This window comes from Trachemys scripta, chromosome 8 (genome assembly GCF_013100865.1).
Source record: "Trachemys scripta elegans isolate TJP31775 chromosome 8, CAS_Tse_1.0, whole genome shotgun sequence".
Taxonomy (NCBI): Eukaryota; Metazoa; Chordata; order Testudines; family Emydidae; genus Trachemys; species Trachemys scripta.
This window is the reverse complement of record NC_048305.1, coordinates 34,950,760-34,970,897: the sequence shown is the minus strand read 5'-3', so window position 1 is coordinate 34,970,897 and position 20,138 is coordinate 34,950,760. Positions and strand designations below refer to the sequence as shown.

The 20,138-nt window shown below is 48.6% G+C and overlaps 1 protein-coding gene across 10 annotated transcripts in view; it reads right to left on the bottom strand.

Annotated features, from left to right (window-relative positions):
* The window catches only part of CXXC5 (CXXC finger protein 5), a 132,709-nt gene that overhangs the window by 97,416 nt on the left and 15,155 nt on the right, over positions 1–20,138 (bottom strand). For 3 of the 10 annotated variants that reach the window (XM_034779035.1, XM_034779040.1, XM_034779034.1), the window contains exon 1: positions 299–665. The exons of 3 other annotated variants lie outside the window; for them this stretch is intronic. The gene's annotated coding sequence lies outside the window, so the exon portion shown is untranslated. Of the gene's footprint in view, positions 1–57; positions 83–298; positions 666–729; positions 934–20,138 lie in introns of those variants that run through there. 4 more of the 10 variants (XM_034779039.1, XM_034779046.1, XM_034779048.1 and 1 more) reach the window with 4 other exon arrangements.

Below are 20,138 nucleotides of genomic sequence, written 5' to 3'. Positions count from 1 at the left end.
GATCCCATCCCCCCCAAAATCCCCTTTTTTGTCTAGACCCAGTGATCTGAGACCAACCTTCTGCAGCACTTCTCCATCCCGGCGGAGGTAGGGACGAGGGGGGTTAGGGATAAGGGGGTGGGTGGGAGCAAAGGGTTTGATCTGCCCCCTCTCCCCTGGGCCACTGATCAGCACCTGAACGGAAGGGAAATTACAGGGCAAACTTTTTCCCGAGACTTTTCCCCCAACTCTTCCGCCGCCCGTGAATGCATCTGCATATTTAGCGAGCACAGAGGCCTTTTCACTCTCATGCACCTACCGGAGGAAGAGCGATCCGGAGCAAGAGCAGGAGAAGCAGCAGCGGCAGGGGGAGGAAGGAGGAGAAGGGAGGGATGGGAGCTGCAGCCACCACCACTCCGGGCAGTGCGTGTGTGTGTGTGTGTGTGTGTGCGCGCGCGAGCTGTCGCCGGCCGGATTAAAGAGCCAAATCCAGAGCATGCAAAAAAAAAAATTAACACCTGCCAAAAAATTATCTCTTTACAAGGCGAGGGGTGTTTGTCTCCCTCCCCGCCTGTGGGGCGCGGGGGGGGGGGAAATTAGGCGGGCGGGGGGGGCTGCGGCGCCCAGATCAAAGGGTCGCGTGCATGGGAGGGGGGGCTCACAATGGGAAATTGAAAAAAAAAAAAAGAAGTGAAGGGGTGGAGGGGGGGTCTCTCCTCCAAGCCAGCGTCTCCTTCCCCGCAAACCCACCTCTACATCCCTCCTCGCTCTGGAAGTACATAGACAGCCGAACCACATTGCATAGGGCTGCTGCTGCTGCCCGGGGGCTGCCGGCAAAACCCGGACCGGACCGACTCGCCGGCTGCCCACTGCCGCCTCCTCTGCCATCTCCGCCTCGTTCCCTTGGCCCTGCTCTTTTGCATGCTGAGCGCAGGCTTCTCCCCCCGCCCTCCCCAGCAGCCAGCCCCAAAGTGAGCCGCAGCCCGGGGCAACTCCTCGAGCCCAGCAGGCAGCGCCAGCCCGCCTCCAAAGGAGGTTTTTATGCAATCGCTTTGATTATTATCTGATTAACTTGCACCGTGGCTGCTGCCGCTGCATTCCCACTGGCCACATCCCAGTCCCCAAGCCCTCTGCCATCCCTCGCTGTCTCTTGTACTCCCGCTTTTTGCTCTCTCCTTGTGTTCCGCCGCCACCGCCACCACCTTGAAAAGCAACTTTTAGTTTATCACCGTCCTTCCCCTTTAAACAAAATAAAAACAAACCCCAAAGTGAGATGCGAAACTTCGCCCAGCCGGCGTTCAGCAAGCCGGCCTGGGGAGGTGCTAGCCCAGCCGGGCTTGCTTCTCAGGGGGATGTGATTTTTATTTGGGGCTTTGTTAAACTGGACCGTTCGGAACTTTCCCCGGCGGGGGGTTTGGTATAATACTGAGGTTCACGCTGCTTCCTGGTGAAAACACGCTCCCTGTGCCTCGCCACAAAATATTTCCAGCACATGGGCTGATTCATTGTGGAGCCTTTTTTTATGAATAAAGGTTTTCCCAGTGGTTCCTTTAGAGGTGTAAATACTTCAACAGACCACTTGTGGTACTCGTGCTAAACTTTGAAGATCCTTTTTATTATATTATTATTATAACATGTAGATACAGATGTGTGAGAGAGAACTTGATGGTTTAGCTTTCCTCAATCGATTCAGATTGCTTTCTGTGGCATTTCAAGCTATTCTGAGCTGAAATTGTTCATACTAGTCTCTGTACATTATCAATACATGACATAGGCCCTCAGTATAATGCAATGTGTTCATGTATTGTATTTTTATTACATACCTTGGGCATATATATATATATATGCCCTCTATATATATTTGCCTATATAGCTTCTGCTAACTGCTATAAGGCCCCCTTAAAAGGGATATATTACTTGGGGGATTGATTGAGAGTGAAGATTACAGCAAAAATTCAGAAATTGACTATCAAGATATAATTAAGCTGCAGGTCCCTTTTGTTTTCTTTCAACACATGATGCAGACCTTCATCCTTATACACATTACCCCGCTGGCCAGGGGATGTGTTATTACATTCTTTAATAATGTATTTTTGTATCACTTGTCTCAGGCTGTTTACCGTCTGATAAAGTTTGGGTTTAGCTCACTGCATGACGTGACCTTCTTAGTAACAGAACTCCAGGACAAATAGTGGGAGCTGTCTCAGATAATAATTAATTAATAATAGGATCATGTAATAATACTAAGCACATCTATAGCACTCTCAAAGCACTGTGCAAACCCGGGCAGGTGCTATTAACCCACACACTGACCATGATGTTTTTCCCTCAGTTCTTACAGTCCTTCATGTTCACTTTAAAAAATCATATCCGCTGAGCATCTCCTGCAATCCCGGAACATGTGAGGGACCCATGCAGCACCCTGTTGATTTCCATGGGGCTTTGCTAGGGAGCAAGGGTCATCTTCCCCCACCCCCACAATGCAACTCTACTTGCAGGACCAAAGTCTTACATGATACAACCTCCATCAATTTCAAGCCGACCAGGACCTGGCCCAGTGCTACTACTGTGCTCAGAGTGCTGGACAAGATAGACAGATGGCAGTCAGCTAATCATAAAACTAGGTCTTAGCTTATAAACCACTTGGACTAGGGCAGAGGTCGGCAATCTTTCAGAAATGGTGTGCCGAGTCTTCATTTATTCACTCAAATTTAAGGTTTCATGTGCCAGTAATACATTTTAACATTTTTAGAAGGCCTCTTTCTATAAGTCTATAATATATAACTAAACTATTGTTGTATGTAAAGTAAATAAGGTTTTTAAAATGTTTAAGAAGCTTCATTTAAAATTAAATTAAAACGCAGAGCCCGCCGGACCGGTGGCCAGGACCCAGGCAATATGAGTGCCACTGAAAATCAGCTCGCGTGCTGCCTTTGGCACACGTGCCATAGGTTGCCTACCCCTGGACTAGGCTGTGTCTCTCTCCATGATACCATACTGAGCTGCTGTCTCAACTCAATAAATGTTATTACTGCTTTTCTTTCTGTGTCGCTTATGCGTCACATGTTTTGTTTCGTGTTTGTGTGGCTGATGCCTTAAAAGCCTGGGACTGGGCCCCTGAAAGCTCTGGGTAGAATAAGCTAAAATGTCTCCACTCCCATATCCTCTACAGCATCCAAGTTATCCTCCTTTATATTTCAGGTCGAAAGGCCATGTGACCTCCACTCAGCAAATGTGTAGCTGGTCAATATTTGCTGGTGCCAGAAGCTATTGACTAGCTAGGAGAGCAATAATGCAAAACTCTTTTCAGTCACATGATGCTGTGTCAGCCAATTGTATGACAGTTGGTAAGCAAAGGGTGTCATAAGTAAGTATGTCACATATAATTTGGGGATCATGTAAGTATGTCTGGTCTGTGAACTTCTTACTGAAACCTTCCAGCAGATACGTGAAGAAAACAGGAAGGTGATATTTCTGGGTCTTGCAATACAATCTCCGATTTGGTCTGTGATCTCACATAGACTCAGGACTCAATTCTGCAAATGTACTCACATTGGCTAGCAGTTGCTCATCCATTTACTTTACATGTCTATTTAAGGAGTGGGTACCTCCTCTAGCATTGCAGGAGGGACAGCTAATGTCTGCTATAGGTAAGGCTCCCCACCCTCCATTTCTTATAACTTCTTTGGGGGCTTAAGCATTATGTGGATTCCAATTTCTTATTCATTTAAACTGATTATTTATACAAACCATGTGTGTGACCCACACCTACCATAACAGGACCCTGATCCCTGATTGCTATGACACTACAAATTTCCCCATTGCACACCTGGCCAGATGTAGTGCAGGGGACAGGGAGCTGGGGGTTGTCTTCCCCTGAAGCATCAGGGATTAGCCACAGCTGGAGACAGGCCACTGGATAGGGTGGACTAATGCTCTGAAGTGGTACAGAGAATCCTTTCCAGATGCCTGACTGGTGGATCTTGCTCACATACTCAGGATCCAACTAATTGCCAGATGTGCAGGCTGGCAGGAATTTTCCCCCCAGTCTGATTGGAAGAACCTTGGAGATTTGCTGCCTGCCTGTGCAGCTTGGGGTGTGGATCACCTGCTGGGATCATCTGGGCATCTCTCACCTAATCAATTCCCTGCCATGGCAGCAGCCTCGGACATCGGTGGCCCCTCTTTTCCCCTCTTCTCTGCCTAGGTACCTATAGTCTCCTGAGGATGACATGCTTTAGTCTCACTCAAGTTATTGGGCTCAATATAAGTGTAACTGGGTAAATATTTCAGGCCTGGGTTTTACAGGAAGTCAGACTAGATCTAAAAGTCTCTTTCCCCTTAAACTCTATGAAGCTATGGAATACGGGGGATATTTTCAAAGGTACAACCAGGAGCTAAGGCACCCGACTCCCACTGACTTTCAAGGAGAGTTGGGTGTCTACCTGGCCCACTGTGCATTTGAAAATCTCCACCTCAATCAAGACAAAATAATACATCATTTCTATGCAAGGCCCATTACAAACACCTCAGGGGATTAGATCCCTACCTCGGACACTGGAAAATTATACCCAGTTGAAATATTTCTTTCAACCCAATTTTAATGGCTTTCTCATCAAAATGGAAGACTTACACAGGACAGCTACAGTTTTGAGTACGTGTTTCAGGTTTTCCACTGAAAATAAATCTGAAACTGATTATTTTTTTAGTTTCATCAACTGAAAACAAAACAATCTCCACTAAAACAAAAGAAAAAGTGGTTTCTGGCAGAAATTTTTTAGCTTTATGTTGCTGAAATTTGAAAAAAAAATAACCTGTTTTTAGGCTTTTGTTTTCTGATGAAAACCCAAAATGTTCTGAAGAAAAATGTTGAAGAAAAATGAAAAACTGTTTTCATTGGCTTTTTTGGGGGGGTGGGGCTGGGACACCAAAATAATGTCCCGACCAGCTCTACTTATAGTCACAAGTGTGACAAAAGTGCAGACAGTATGTATATATTGTGGGGGAGGAGGGAGGATTGAAAATTGAAGTAATATGGGTAAGCTGTTTGTGTTTGGCACACATCTAGTTAATTCCAAGAGTTTTACATATATATCTGGTGGGAACGCAGTACTGGCTTCACTCTGCTCCTAGCGAAGTCAATGAGAGTTTCACGCCTGACTTCAATGGGAGCAGAGTTAGGCCAGTGCTAGGTGCTTTGAAAATGCCATCTTTATGAGGTAAGTTAAAAGGCTAAGGAACTGGAGTCTCAGAAGGAGCAATTTGCAGGCGGCTAGGCCAACAGGAACAGCTGTGTCTGCGAGGAAAGGCAGGTTGAAGCACCACTGCTGCCCTCCACTGGGAGGCATTTTCAAACATTTAAGATAACATTTTCAAAAACACCTAAGTGATCTAGGAACCCAAGTCCCATTCTCAGAAGGGGCTTAGAAATCAATGGGAAGTTAGGAGCCTGCTTTTAAAATCCCACAGAGCACCTATCTGCATCTTCAGGCACTTGCATCCCTATACAACCCTGGTTCTAACTCACTCGCACGTTTTTGAAAATGTTACAAACAAAACCAAAGGCTGCTTTGGAAGTTAGGCTTATGCAGCCTGCACAAAAAATCACACAAAACCAGTGGGCAAGCCAACTCCTAAGCCTCATTATCCATCCATTAGACCACAGACATCCCATAATGTTACTTCCAATTCTAACCACCCCCAAGGCTACACACAAAGATTGGAGTTACGCAGACAGCATATTGGGTACTGCCTGCTAGCACAGCCTAGCGCTGTATGATACAGCTCCTAAGCCAGTGAGGCTTGGCATTGTCATGGGTATCTCTGCTTGAGGTACCTGTATGGCCCCCATGGCCCCTAAGTGCCCCTCAACACAGCCTGTGAGGCAGGGAAGTGCTATTATCCCTGTTTTACAGAGGAGAAACTGATGGCCAGGGAGACTAAAGATGGGAGCCACAAAAGGACATAGGCGGGTAACCCCCAGACTTAGGCACCTACAGCCCAGTTTTGGCTCCAATGCAATGTCTGAAGTCACTTGGTGCCTCCGTTTTCCTGCGCTCCTGCTTCTGGGCATGTGCACTGCCTGCTTCCATCCGGGCGTCCCAGCATCCAGTTTCTGATCTCTTCCCTAAAACACACCGCTGAGTGATATAAATTACACTGACAGAGGTGCCGGTGTGGACAGCGCTACCTTGGCAGGAGAGCTTCTCCTGCCAACATAGCTACTGCCACTCGTGAAGGTGGTTTTATTATGTCGACGGGAGATCTTTCTCCTGCAAGTGTAGAGCGGCTACACGAGCGATCTTGCAGCAGCATAGCTGCATCGGTACAGCTGTGCCACTGTAAGCTTGCTAGTGTAGATATGGCTTAAATTAACTCTTTACATTGGTCTTTACTGCAGAGGTTGTGAGGGAGATTCCCACAACTGAGCCATTCTTTTTAGGTGACAAATCTGAAGAACTGTCCCAGAGTGAGGTGTCAATAGAGGAGGTTTTGGAACAAATTGGATTAATTAAACAGTAATAAGTCACCAGGACCAGATGGTATTCACTCAAGAGTTCTGAAGGAACTCAAACATGAAATTGCAGAACTACTAACTGTGGTATGCAACCTATCATTTAAATCAGCTTCTGTACCAGATGACTGGAGGATAGCTAATGTGAGATCAATTTTTTAAAAAGGCTCCAAAGGCAATCCTGGCAATTATAGGCCAGTGAGCCTAACTTCAGTACCAAACAAATTGGTTGAAACTATATTAAAGAACAGAATTATCAGACACATAGATGAACACGCTTTGTTGGGGAAGAGTCAACATGGCTGTTTAAAGGGAACTTATGCCTCAGCGAGCTTTTAGAATTCTTTGAGAGGGTCAAATAAACATGTGGACAAGGGTGATCCAGTGGATATAGTGTACTTAGATCTTCCGAAAGCCTTTGACAAGCTCCCTCACCAAAGGCTCTTAAAAAAAGTAAGCCATCATGGGTAAGAGGGAAGGTCTTCTCATGGATCAATAACTGATTAAAATACAGAAAATAAAGGGTAGGAATAAATTGCCAGTTTTCACAATGGTGAGAGGTTAATATTGGTGTCCCCCAGGGATCTGTACTCGGACCAGTGCAATTCAACATATTCATAAATCTGGAACATATTTAATGATCTGGAAAAGAGGGTAAACAGTGACTGGGCAACAAAATGGCAGATGAAATTCAATGTTGATAAATGCAAAGTCATGCACATTGGAAAACATAATCCCAACTATATACACAAAATGATGGGGTCTAAATTAGCTGTTACCACTCAAAAAAGATCTTGGAGCCATTGTGGATAGTTCTCTGAAACCATCCGCTCAACGTGCAGCAGCGGTCAAAAATAGCGAACAGTGTTAGGAACCATTAGGAAAGGGATAGACAGTAAATATCATAATGGCTCTATATAAATCCATGGTACACCGACACCTTGAATACTGTGGGCAGTTCTAGTCGCCCCCCTCCCCCACAACAAAGATATATTAGAATTGGAAAAGGTACAGAAAGGGCAACAAAAATTATTATGGATATGGAACAGCTTCCCTATGGGGAGAGATTAAAAAGGCTGGGACTGTTGAGCTTGGAAAAGAGACGACTAAGGGGGGATATGACAGAGGTCTAGAAAATTTTGACTGGTGTGGAGAAAGTGAATAAGGATGTCTTATTTACTCCTTCATATAACAGAAGAACCGGGGGTCACCCAATGAAATTAATAGGCAGCAGGTTTAAAACAAACAAAAGGAAGTACTTTGCACCGTCATCCCGTAGAACTCATTGCCAAAAGATGTTGTGAAGGCCAAAGTTATAGTAGGGTTCAAAAAAGAACTAGATAAGTTCATGGAGGACAGGTCCATCAATGGCTATTAGCCAAGATAGTCAGGGAGGCAACCCCATGCTCTGGGTGTCCCTAAACTCATGTTTGCCACAAGCTGGGAGGGGACAATAGGGGATGGATCACTCAATGATTGCTTGTTTTGTTCATTCCCTCTGAAGCACCTGGCATTGGCCACTGTCAGAAGACAGGATACTGGGCTGGATGGACTACTCGTCTGATCCAGTATGGTCATTCTTATGTTCTCAGGTTGGAGCAGGGGGACAAGATCAGGGTCATCTCTCTCCCACATGGGAGCCTTAACCACTGGATTACAGAGCCATCTCCCCTCTCCGGCCCAATGGCTGTGTTTATCCTCAGTGAAACAGCTTCAACAGGAGAGAGTGAGGAAGCCCTACATCAGAATACCCCATAGCCCAGTGGCTGGAGCATGCCCTTGAGAGGTTTGAGAACCTCTGGCAGAGGAGGAATTGAACCTGGGCCTCCCACATCCCAGGCCAATCTCACTGTGCTAAATTGTGGAAAAATCAGCATGCTCAGCTCTTGCAAAAAAAACCCCAACCAGTTACCTACCTTTCATAGCTGCTGTTCTTCGAGATGTGTTGGTCATGTCCATTCCATTCTAGGTGTGCATGAGCCCACGTACAGTCGTCAGAGATTTTTGCCTTAGCGGTATCTATAGGGCCAGCTATGGCACCCTCGGGAGTGCCACGCTCATGCGTCAGTATATTAGGCATCTCCAGCCCTACTCCCTCTCAGTTCCTTCTTGCCAGAACTCTGATAGAGGGGCAGGAGGGCGGGTAATGGAATGGACATGAGCAACACATCTCAAAGAACAACAGTTATGAAAGGTACGTAACCCTTTTTTCTTCTTCGAGTGCTTGCTCATGTCGATTCCATTCTAGGTGACTCACAAGCAGTATTCCTGGCAGCAGGCTCAGAGTTCATGGTCATGCGGCTTGCAACACTGCTCTACCAAAGCCAGCATTGTCTCGGGCCTGCTCGGTAAGCGCATAATGAGACATGAATGTGTGCATGGACAACCCGGTAGTGGCCCTGCAGATGTCTTGAATAGGCTCTTGAGCCAGGAAGGCCGCCACAGAGGATTGCGCCCTAGTTGAGTGGGCGGTCACAATCAGCGGTGGAGGCACTTTGCCAGATCATAACAGAAACTGGAGTCACGTTGTGATAAATAAGCAATGAGGTTTTCAGAAACAAACTGTGGTCTCTGTTGCACCGACGGAGTCACTCCAGAGAGGCTGAGATCAGAATGTGGTAGCCTAGGGCCTGTTTCACCACTGCATCTCCAGTTTCACATGCAAATAATTCCACTGAATCCAGACATAAAGCTGGAGTAACACAGCGATGAATCAGGCCCCCACACTTAACATGTAGTGACTACACATAAATACTCTGCCCCCAATTCTGATCTCTATTACACCAGTGTGCATGGAGTTACCCCAGCATCACACAGGTGTCGCTCAGACCAGAACGTGGCTCAGACTAACTGAATTTTAAGTGGCCTATACCTGTTCTTGCTCATAGAAGAACTTGTTAATTTTTAACCCCAGCTGTCTGCGGTGTGGTGAGCTCTAAGCACAGCAGCGGGTTCCGGCTGGAGTTATCAGGTACATGCAGAGGTCAAACAGCAACTTCCCCAGGAATCCGCTCTCCCTTACCGTATATCACAGAGCGGGCAGAGGGATACAGCTGTCTCAGCTCTCCAGCAAATTTGTCCTCCTGGTAGGAGCGCATGGTATTTTGACACCTAAGACATTGTGGACTGAGGTTTCGACTCCGCTCCTGGGTGGCACAAGCAAAGCGTGCCGTTGTATTCAGGAAATGGATAACTGGGCCCGTGGTTTGAGATATCTCAGTGGTTACTCTGCAACTGGGCCTGCAACTGCATGGAGAACATTCTCGCTGGCACTGCCCATAGAGGCAGGCCCCAAACCACATAGCCAGCTGCAGGAGTGTAGGGTGGACGTTGATCACCCCAATGCAGCTAGTTCGGGGGGCGGGATCCAGCTGCCTTTGTGCATAAGCCACGCCACACAGGGGCAAAGTGGGGTTAGTCAGCAAAGAATAAGGTCTTCAGCTGCAGCAATGGGTGGGGGGAGGCTGGGTTGGAAACACCCCATTTTTACCCTGGCAGGAAACTGTTACCCCCACCACCAGCACCACCATAAGAAGGATGGTGCAAATCTGTCCCTTCCTGCTCTAACTGTACTGGGTGAGGTATCCTATGGGGGGTCTGCAGCTGTCTGGGGGAGGTACGAGTTGGTGATTGCTAGGGTGTTATTTGTCTGTTGGGGGAGGGGATGGATGGTTTGGGTAGCCATCCTGGAGGTCCTTATCCAGATGATGAGCGGTGGCAATTATCTCCACTGGAGGCTGGCCAAAAGGGTAAAACAATGCTGCCATGTACTGGGGAGACCCAAGAGGCTGGGGGCTGGGACTCCTCAGTCCCTGCAGTTGTGAACAGGGCGAGACCAGGCAAGAAAGGTGTATGCAGAAGACCGGGATGAAAATGACAAGTTCTATTGGCTTGGGTCACAGGTCTCTCCAGAAGAACAGGGTATCAGGGGATACTGGCCCGGGGACCACGGGGGTTAATTCATGAAGGACGAGACGCTGGATTTTGCATGTGTGGTTGCAGTACACGACTGGTGCTGCTGTCTCCCACTGGGTATTCAATGCAGTACGAGCCGAAGGGGGGCTCAGTGAAGGGGTGGGGGGGCTGTGTTATTTCCACTCAGCCTGAAATGCACCCCAAAGTGGTCATGAACACAGCACATCCCCAGGGCAGCATCCAGACAGGACTGGCTGTCAGCAGGCAGAGCACCTCACTGTGTGAGCTGAGGACATTCCTCACTAGGGCAATGCTGGAAACGTCAGCGTCCTGTGGACGGTGGTTCTCCCGAGACAGTTCCAGATTTCATGGCTACCATACCAGTTACAAGGGGACTGTCTGAGGCTCATTGCGGGCACTTGGCCACGCTGTTGATCCAGTGAGTGGGGATGGGATTAGAGGCAAGGCAGCTGGAGATTCAGCCTGCATGGTCCTCCTGCAACTTGGGGTCCCCTTTCCTGGTGGGGCGAGGGACCTAGTTTGATCGTCCCACATTGTAGGTTGTTTCCTGGATGTTTCCCAATGGCTGGGAGGGAGGAATATTGTCTCTCTGACCCAACACTACCTTGAGGGGCTGGCAAGACTTTATAACATCAGTGAAGGGCTCCTGGATATCCTCTTCCCCAGTGTTGGCCTCACAGGTCGCCTCAGCTGATGGATGAGCTGACACAGCAGAAGCAGCAGGGAAGCCAGCTGGAGGGTCAACAGCAGAGGTGCAATTGTGTCAGAAAGACCCTTTCTTTTACCCTCAGTTCCCACGGCTGTGTGGGAGGCCAATAAGCAGCTCTTGGCCTTTCCCACTGCCTCTGCAGGCCTGTTCCAGGGAGTGGAATGAGGTGCCCAGGCACAACGAGCTGCTTTCACTCTGCAGCTGACTTAGGTCTTCCAGTTGTGAGGCAATTTCATGTCGCTTTGCTGAGCAAGCCTCACAGATTCAGACCCAATGGTCTGTGTCCATGGAGGCAGGGCCAGACACTGTCTTCCCTGCTCAAGTTCCAGCCAGCCATGCTCCTGGAACTGTGCGCCACAGCTGTGCTGGGGACCCATGTCCCCTCTGCCAGGTGAAGGCCAGTGGAGAAGAGGCTGGTGGTCACCCATGCCTTGCTTAAGGAGGACTGCTCTGAAGAAGCCATCCCCTTCATGCTGACTATCCAGGCGGGATCACCCACTCTCAAATCATCTGTTTCAGGGTGAGACTGGAGAATGCCATGGGGAGAACATTCTCAGGGCCCCTCCATGCCTCTCATTTCCTGGAGCTTGTGCTAATCTGTAGGCCTGGAAATGGCTTGGAGACTGTATTGGTGGGGTGGTATGAACGGATGGTCTCCTCCTAGAGACGGATGAAGATCAGGTGTCTTTGCTGTTACTGTTAGGTTTACCAACTGCCACAGAGGCTGTTGATCGTGACCTGGTGCTGACCCATCTGTGGCCACTAGTAGGAGAACGTAAGTGGCTCTGCTCTTTCGTATCTGAGAGATCTGCACTGGCTGACTGAAGGCTCCTGGGTGGAGCTAATGGTGTGGTATGTGATCTAGAAACCCCTCAATGGCCAGAGAGATCCCCCTTAGCCCGTGCTCTGCTGTAGCACTGGTGATCAACAGGGCTCTCAAGCTGGAGTCTTTAGGCGCTAAGGGGCGGCTGACAGGGCATTTTCTGTGAAGTGGGTTGCCTTTGGAATGCCCTCCCCCTTCTGGGTCCAAAAGAGCCCAAATCTGACCTGTCGGGCACAGTGCAAAAGCCACCTGATTGCTCAGGTGCTCCAATGTGTTGGTAGGATGGGGCAGTACAAGATCCTTTCATACTCTTTTTGCCACTAGTGATGAAATTCTGCTATGGGCTCATATCACGCTGTGAAATCTGCTACTGGCTGACTGCATTTTAAACACTCATCAAAGGCACCAGTGGCCCGGGAGATGCACCTCACTAGGCTTTCGAGAGAGAGAGAGACATTGCACTAAGCAAATATATGGATTTGGGCAGGAAAATGGCCCGATCGCCCCCATCCCTGTGTCATGGTACCACAGGATCTTTCATAGCCATGGAGAGGCAGAGCCTCGACTTTATGGCTCACCCCAAGCGCTTTGCCAGCCTCCTCCCAGCAGTGCCTATGAATACACTGGAAAGATAAAACACTGGCCTCTCTGAGCTAGGCCCAGATTCTCCAGACGAGAGCACTCAGCACAAGTGCAGCTGGGAAGGTAGCCGGTGCGATACAGCACACTTCTGCTTCCCTGACAATGAACCTGCTGAGTGCCCAGCTGCTCCCTGACTTAAGTTAGAGCAGCCTGAAAGCTGTTGTCTACCCCAGCTACCAATGGCCTCCAGCAGTTGTTCCAGCAGCCAAAGAACGGCTAGATCTTTCCTCTGGCCACGTTCCTTGTGCTGGTGCCTGAAAGGAATGTGGTGACATAAGAGCCGCTAGCCGTTGGAGGATTCCCCGGCACAGGTGGATCCTCCAGAGGCCAGATCCGTTGGCTTTAGGGCAGCCTTGCCCCACGAGAGCAGCCCAAGACAGCCTCAGTGCACTGGGGAAGTCAGGCTCCGAATGGCCAAGCTGCTGTGCATTCTGAGCCACCGACAGCATAAAGAGCGGGGATTGATGTGGCCTGCTGAAGCATTTCATTCGTGGCGGATCTCCAGAGGAGGAGCAAAAACCATTGACTTTTAATTGAGATTGCAGAGTTAGGAAAGATTCATAAGTTAAATTATTCCCCGGGGATATGTAAAAAGTTACTTATGGCAAGAACTAAATTGGGCATGCTTCAATCAGGAGCTGTCGGGAAACCATTACGATATACAAGACGGCTCTTTCCTCTGGTGAGCATGGTAACAAGGGCCTGCACGGTTCCTGCCGGAGCGGTACAAGCAAGGCGTGTTATTATAGTGACCAGCCCAGATCAGGGCCCCGTTCTGCTAGATGCTGTGCGTACACATGGGGAGACAGTCCCTGCCGCCAACAGCTGAACCATTTCACAGACAGGGCACAGAGAAATGGAGTGATCTGCCCTGAAGACGCCCTGAGGCATGGCCAAGAATTGAACCCAGAGCTCATGAAGCCCAACCCAAGGCTTGGCCCATGAGACCATCCTGCCGCTCCCTGTAATGCCCCTTGTGGCAAGCAGCTGTTGTGAGCTACCCCACTCCTTCCTCCCATGTCCACATAGCCTTCAGGGAGGACGATTCTTCCACTGGTGGCAAGGGTGGACCTGCCAGTGCTGTGAGCAGTCAGACAGAGCTCACCTGGACGAGGCGAGCACCATCTCTGCGGGCTTGCAGTACCTGTTTGAGGAACCCCTCCACAGCAGCAATCCCCATTGAATAGGTGTCAATCCAGGGAAACCGCTGGCCAGCCCGCAGTGGCACAGCTCCTTTGGAACCATGCCAACACGTAGTTGAGATGGGGGCTGTAGGAGCACAGAGCCAGGATGGAGGCAGATCCCTGGGGATACCTCCAGATTTGGGGACTGGCTCCATGGCTCACTGGGAGAGGGCACTAACCCTATGATCGAACGGCACAATCAGGGAGAACTGTCAGAGATCTCCTTCCCCTTACCGCACTCCAGCAACTTTCGCTGCTCAGTCCGGCCCCTGCTGATCCAGCGTATATGGCTCACTTGGGCAACAGAGGGGGATAGCCATGCTGGCTCCATATTATTAAAGGCTTTGAACAGCGAGAGTCAAACCTGGGGTGCACTCTGAGTAGGGTGACCAGATGTCCCAATTTTATAGCGACAGTCCTAATTTTTGGGTCTTTTTCTAATATAGGCTCCTATTATCCCCCACCCCCATCCTGATTTTTCACACTTGCTGTCTGGTCATCCTAACTCCAAGCCAGGCTGAGCCACTAGTGCAGAGTGCAAGGCTCGGGCATTGCTAGCTCTTGCAGGGAAATCAGGTCATCAGATTGCAGAACGTGGCGGCACTAAGGTCTATGTTCAGAGGAGTGTAATATGTCACTGCACCCTCCTCCCTACCTCTGCCCACGGTACAGTACACCAGCTGAGAATCCGAGGACCGGACCCTTGCTGGAGTAATGCGCATCGTGCCAGTGACGTCTTGGGATCCAGCCATAGCAATGGGTGTAAATCCAGATAACTGCACTGGAATCAATGGATTTACACAGGTGTAAATCTGAGCAGGCCTTACTCCTTCTGAATTTGGCCCTATGAACAGATATCCATTGCAGCCACCTAAACACCCCAGTGCAGGAGTCTCGCCTAGAAGGCGCCCAGGCACAGATCCCCATGCTGAGGTCTCTCGAGGCCCTCCACATGCCTGCGTCTAGAAACGAGCAGCGCAGCTGGTGATGTTCTCCAAATTACAAGACAGCACCAGAGCACAGTCTGCTGTGTCCAGCTCATGCTTCCTTCCAAAACTGTGCAGCCTTGCAACCCGCCAACCCCACCAATAGGCTGGCCCGTCCCCAAACACTGAGGGCCTCAGGAGGTTTCCCCATTTCCATCTCAGCTGTGATGAGTCTCAATCCACACCCATTCTGTGGTTTTTCCCGGAACCCAAGCCACAGCCATGGTGGGATTGCTGTGACCGTAAGACAGTGGTACAGATCTGGGGTTCATTGGGCTGCCGCAGATGACGGACATCTTATTAGATCAAAGTGGATTCAAACCTCACAACAATGGTGACAAGAAAGCCCCCATTGGGTCGGACTCGACATGCATGGCTCCCTCACCTACGTGCTCAAAGCAGGTGACCCTTAGCCAATTAAACTGACTGACCACTACACAATAAGGAGCATGGAACCATTCCAGAGCATTCCATATACCCCAGCCAGTACGTGGCGTGGAGTCAGCAGCCGCTTGTGATCAGTGTTATCGAAAGCAGCTGACAGAGAGCCGACAGCTTTCCACAGATTTATCCCTCTAAGACCATCCATCACCTAGGCCAATGGGCTTTCTGCTCAGCAGCCCAAAATGGATTGGAATATGTTGGAAAAGCCCGTTAGATGCAGATATTTCTGCCATTCCCCTAGACAGGGAGGTTTGAGGCTGGGCACTAGCTGTTCAGGGCCCCAATTGCTCTGAAGCACTTAACGGGAAACCTCAGAATCTCTCAGCTGCCCCAACACCCTCCCTGCTGCAAAAGACACGGATACTAGAACCCAGCCAATAGAATAATGCCAAATTGTTGGCTCCCCATGTCAAGATAGAGCCAGGCCTCATCAGTGGGATCCTTCCCTAAGCTCCTCTGGATATCACACAGGCAATATTGTCCAACCCAACCAGAAGAGGAGGTGCATTTACACCCTCTTGCTCTGTCGCTCCCTGCTCACCCCAGGAGACCAGCTCTAACAGAGGCCATTTTCTCTGTGAAGAAGTCATAAAGTCGCTCGCAGAGCTTATTGATTAGCCTGGTTGCAGGAAGAGCCTGTCTGGATGAACCTGCCTGAATGCTCCACGGGAACTCTGCCGGGCAATGCTTTGCCATGCCGAGAGCGAGGCACGTAACTCCTCTCGGCCTCCACCACCACAGCACTGTGATATGCCTGAGCCCTGGCTCCAGAAAGCATTCTGCTGTCTGCAGCCTAAGCCCTTCTACACACTCTAGCATTCTCCCTTGCTGCGTCATTTCCCCGAGCTCAGCTGAGAGCCAGGTGCTCTGCAAGAACGGCAGGCACAGACTGCCCTTGCCCTTACGAGACTTACCATAGCCGAGAGGAACTTTGGCACCGTACAGCAAGTTGTTTCATTAACAAAGATAGACCAAGGAGCACCTAGCATTCAGGAGAGACAAATTCCCCTCTCCATATCCATCCAGACCAACTGGATTTGTCAAGGGGAATGAATTTTATCAACATCACTCCCATATTGTTCCAGCCGAACGGTTATGTGAGCATGAGGAGGCAGCATAGTCCAGTGGTTAGGTAGTCGAGATTTCTGGGTATTATTCCCAATTTGGCCACTGCCATGCTGTCTGACCTTGGGCTTCCCCTAGCCATAAACCTGGGTAAGTCTCGGCTGGTTTTCTTCCCCATACCCCAAGAGCACATTATGGATTTCTCAATCTAGATGACTTCTGTTTCAAGTTAAGGAAAGCAACCAAGAATGAGTAACTATAAAGTCTCCAGGAAGGAGAAAGAGCAAAGTGGCTCCTTCTGTAACATGCTACATCTATCTCAAACAACATGGCAGCTGCCTCACAACTGGGCAGTTTCTTCTACGTCTAAAGGTACAGTATATAAAACCCAGAATGACATCGCCTCTGAATACACCCGCTGACCACCAAATGCCTCTGATGAGCACTATGAGGCTTAAATAAGATTTGCCAAGAGCCCCGAGATGCTCAGAAATTAACTGCATGATTATTCGTACGATTATATTCACCTAGCAACATTTTTGTGACATTAAGATCATAAGTAATGAAGATGCAGGGCAATATACTTTGCAAATGATCACATGGAAGGACCTGTCTAGGCGGTAATAAAGTCCAGCTCTTCAAAGTTAGTATTCTAGTTCCAGAGATCATTGCCCAAATTCAAGTCCTTTATGCAAATCTAGAGGGGGGAAGTGTCCTTTCCAGTGGTATATGACACACCCATTCATTCCTAGTTACCAGCTCAAGTCTGGCCTTTCTTACCACTATATCCAGATAATTTAGTCTGTGTTTGATTCAGCCAAAGCAGATTCCTTGGTGTGTCCTCGCTAAGGAGATCTATAACCAGCCTTGGACCCTCTGGACTGGATGGAACAATAGGTTTTGAGATAACATATTGGGCTGTTTGCACCCTGTGAGATATCCCAAGGGGCCTGGCCGAATAAACCCAAGGCCAGAAATTTGCAGTTAAAAATGGTCGTTCATTAACTACCAAGCACACACAGTCAAACTCAAACAAGAAGAGTCCAGCAATATCATTTCACAACCTCTGTCCAGGCTTAACCTGCATAACTAGTGCAAGAGGTACACTAAAAGAAGCATTACGATAGCACCCAGAAGCCAGCTCCGTTGTGCTAGACACTGTGCAGAGATGGTCGCTGCTCCATACAGCTTACAGCATAAGATGACAGACAACAGGTGGACTCAACAGATGGGGGAGCGCAAGGGAACACTGGAAAGCACAAGGAAAGCACAGTGCCAGGGGCTTCAAACATCAGTTGAGGAAACCTCTGCTCCATGGGACATCCTCTGTCCTCCCCACTTTTTATTGTTCCTGGGAATCTCTCGGGAATCATTCCAGCTGGTCACAGCCCCTCTCTCTTGCGGCCTCTAGGAGCTGCTATAATTGTTATTATTGTTGTTTTCAATTATAAACTTTTTTTGCTTCCTATCTCATACAGTGCTTTTGCAGAAAAGCACTGTCTTGATTTCCTTGCAGTGGTCACAGGCCATAAATCAAATAGCATTCTCTACTGATGCCCAAGGAGGGAGGAGGCATAGGCCCCTGATTTACTATTAAAGTAGGGAGTTTCTATACCAAGTCTGATGAAGTCCTGTACTCTTGCAGATTCCACACCTCTCTGGGCATGTTCAGGCATTAGTGAATGATACTCTAAGTTCCTTCTACCTCAGTGATGGTTTGCCTTCATTGCCCACCTTCCATTCATTCCTTGTGCACGCTATCGCCTGCACTGCGGCTCGGACTGCTTGAAACCCATCTGGTCTAATTAAATATATAAAAACAATGCTAAATACTCGCAGTAATTAACAATCAGCTGCTATGTCCCACCTAAGAGGTGGCAGCATTTCAATCACAGGTAGTGAGATTTCTTTGTATGTACAGTACCTAGTTTGTAAACGTCTGTAAAGTTATTTGGGATTTAGGGACAAAAGGGGCTCTGGAAGTGTTAGTTATTACTATGATTATTTTAAAAAGTCGCATAGATCCTGTTGACCCCACTGTTGTTTCTAGATCACTTGTATTGTCCTATGTTATGTGATAGTGTTTAGTGCTATCTTTCACATTCTCCTGACATCCACATGAGCACTGTCAGCAGCATCACCAACCACAAGTATCAGAAACCATGCCCCCTCCCGCCACAAAAATCACAAAACTGGTTAAAATCATGAGATTTTAAAAATACATTTTAGGGTCTTTTTTATTTGCCCTCTAGTATTTGATCTTTTAGGGGTCATGTTTTCAAGCTTTTCTCTGCAACCATAAGGGCTGGAAACACACTTTTGAATGAACAGGAGAGTCTAACATAACCCCATGACTCCAGGAGCTGGGGCTTTAAGAAGATGTACCAAATATCAATTGGCAACATTGTGTCATGACTGACAGGAGGAAAGAGACAAATAAGCAAACCTCTAAGCCAATCATATGAAAGCAGGTGGCAACCGAAGCAGCTCCAGTTACTGTGTTCAGCCACAGGATGCAGAGCTGCTAGTTGGCAATGCTAGTAATCACCCAGCTACTGCAATGCTCAGCAAAGGAACCTCCAGTCCTGCTGCCTGGATGAGAAGTGACATTCTGGTGGCTAGAGGAGCATCCAGACAGGCACCAACCACTCCCCTAGTTCTGTTGCCCATTTTAAATCCCCAAGGGGCCAAGTCCTGCAATCTTTGATCGGTCAGAACTCCCAGTGCCTAGATGTAAGGAAGAAGAGTGGCCTTGCAGTGGAAGCAAAAGCGTGGCAGGTCTCACGTGGCCCATGTAGCGGCTGGACAGACCTGCAGTCCCTAAGCATCAAGGAGACACTCCCCCGGAAGCAATTTACCAGGAAGGGGGCGGGAGCAGCAAGTAGTACGCAGACCTATGGTGCCATTGCTCTATGTGCCAACTAATGGAGGTGCCCGGCTAGGTGGGATGGGGAAAGGTGTCTTTTCCTTGCAGGGGTGTCTCAGACTGAACAGCGCAACCAGAGAGCTTCAGGAGGCATTTCACCAAATGCTCCCATCTGCAGTGCGTCTCCACGGCACCCACCCCCAATGGAGGGTTATGGCTAAACGACACAATCTAGCCTTGCAGCCCTGATTCTAGGCCCACTGGATTCAGGGCCCACTGATTTCAACAGGCCAGGCTCTGTGTACTCTGTGCTTCTCAGACAGAAGGGGCTAACAAAAGACAAGGATTATTTGGCCTCTGGTTTTAATTATTTCCAAAGCTGGGATTGAAATTTCCACACACAAAAATTACCTGCCACTAACGGCAGGTAATTTTTTATAAAGACCCATCCCACAGAGAGTGCACAAAGCAATCAGAGCTACAGTAAATCTTCACTGCGGCAGCTGGGGCCAGCCATCCCGCCCCTTTCTCCCAAATTTATGGAGAAGCGGGTCCCTACTGGGGAAATACAATAAAATAAAAAGGTGGAATAAATAACGCTCACCAGTAGAAATTCAGGCCAGATGGGTCTTTTCTGGCCCTTCTTTTTCCTTCCTTTTTTCTTATTTTTCCATTTTAATATTCCCTTCTTTTTCCCTCACAATCACTCTTCAATTTGCTACATCTGCATCCCCATACTGTTCCCTTCCTCCTTTCTCTTTGTACTTTCCCCTTTTCCTTCTTCTCTTCCTGCCTTCCTTTCAAAGCAGAACCCTCTTCCTCTCATTCTTTATTGCCTTGTCGATGAGTATAGTCTTTTTGTACTGCAGTATCCCAATCAAGGATCAGGGCCCCACCATGCTAGGTGCTGTACAGACACATAACAGAGAGATGGTTTCTGCCCCCAAAGAGTTTACAATCTAAGTACATCTCCCCTCTCTAGTGCAGATC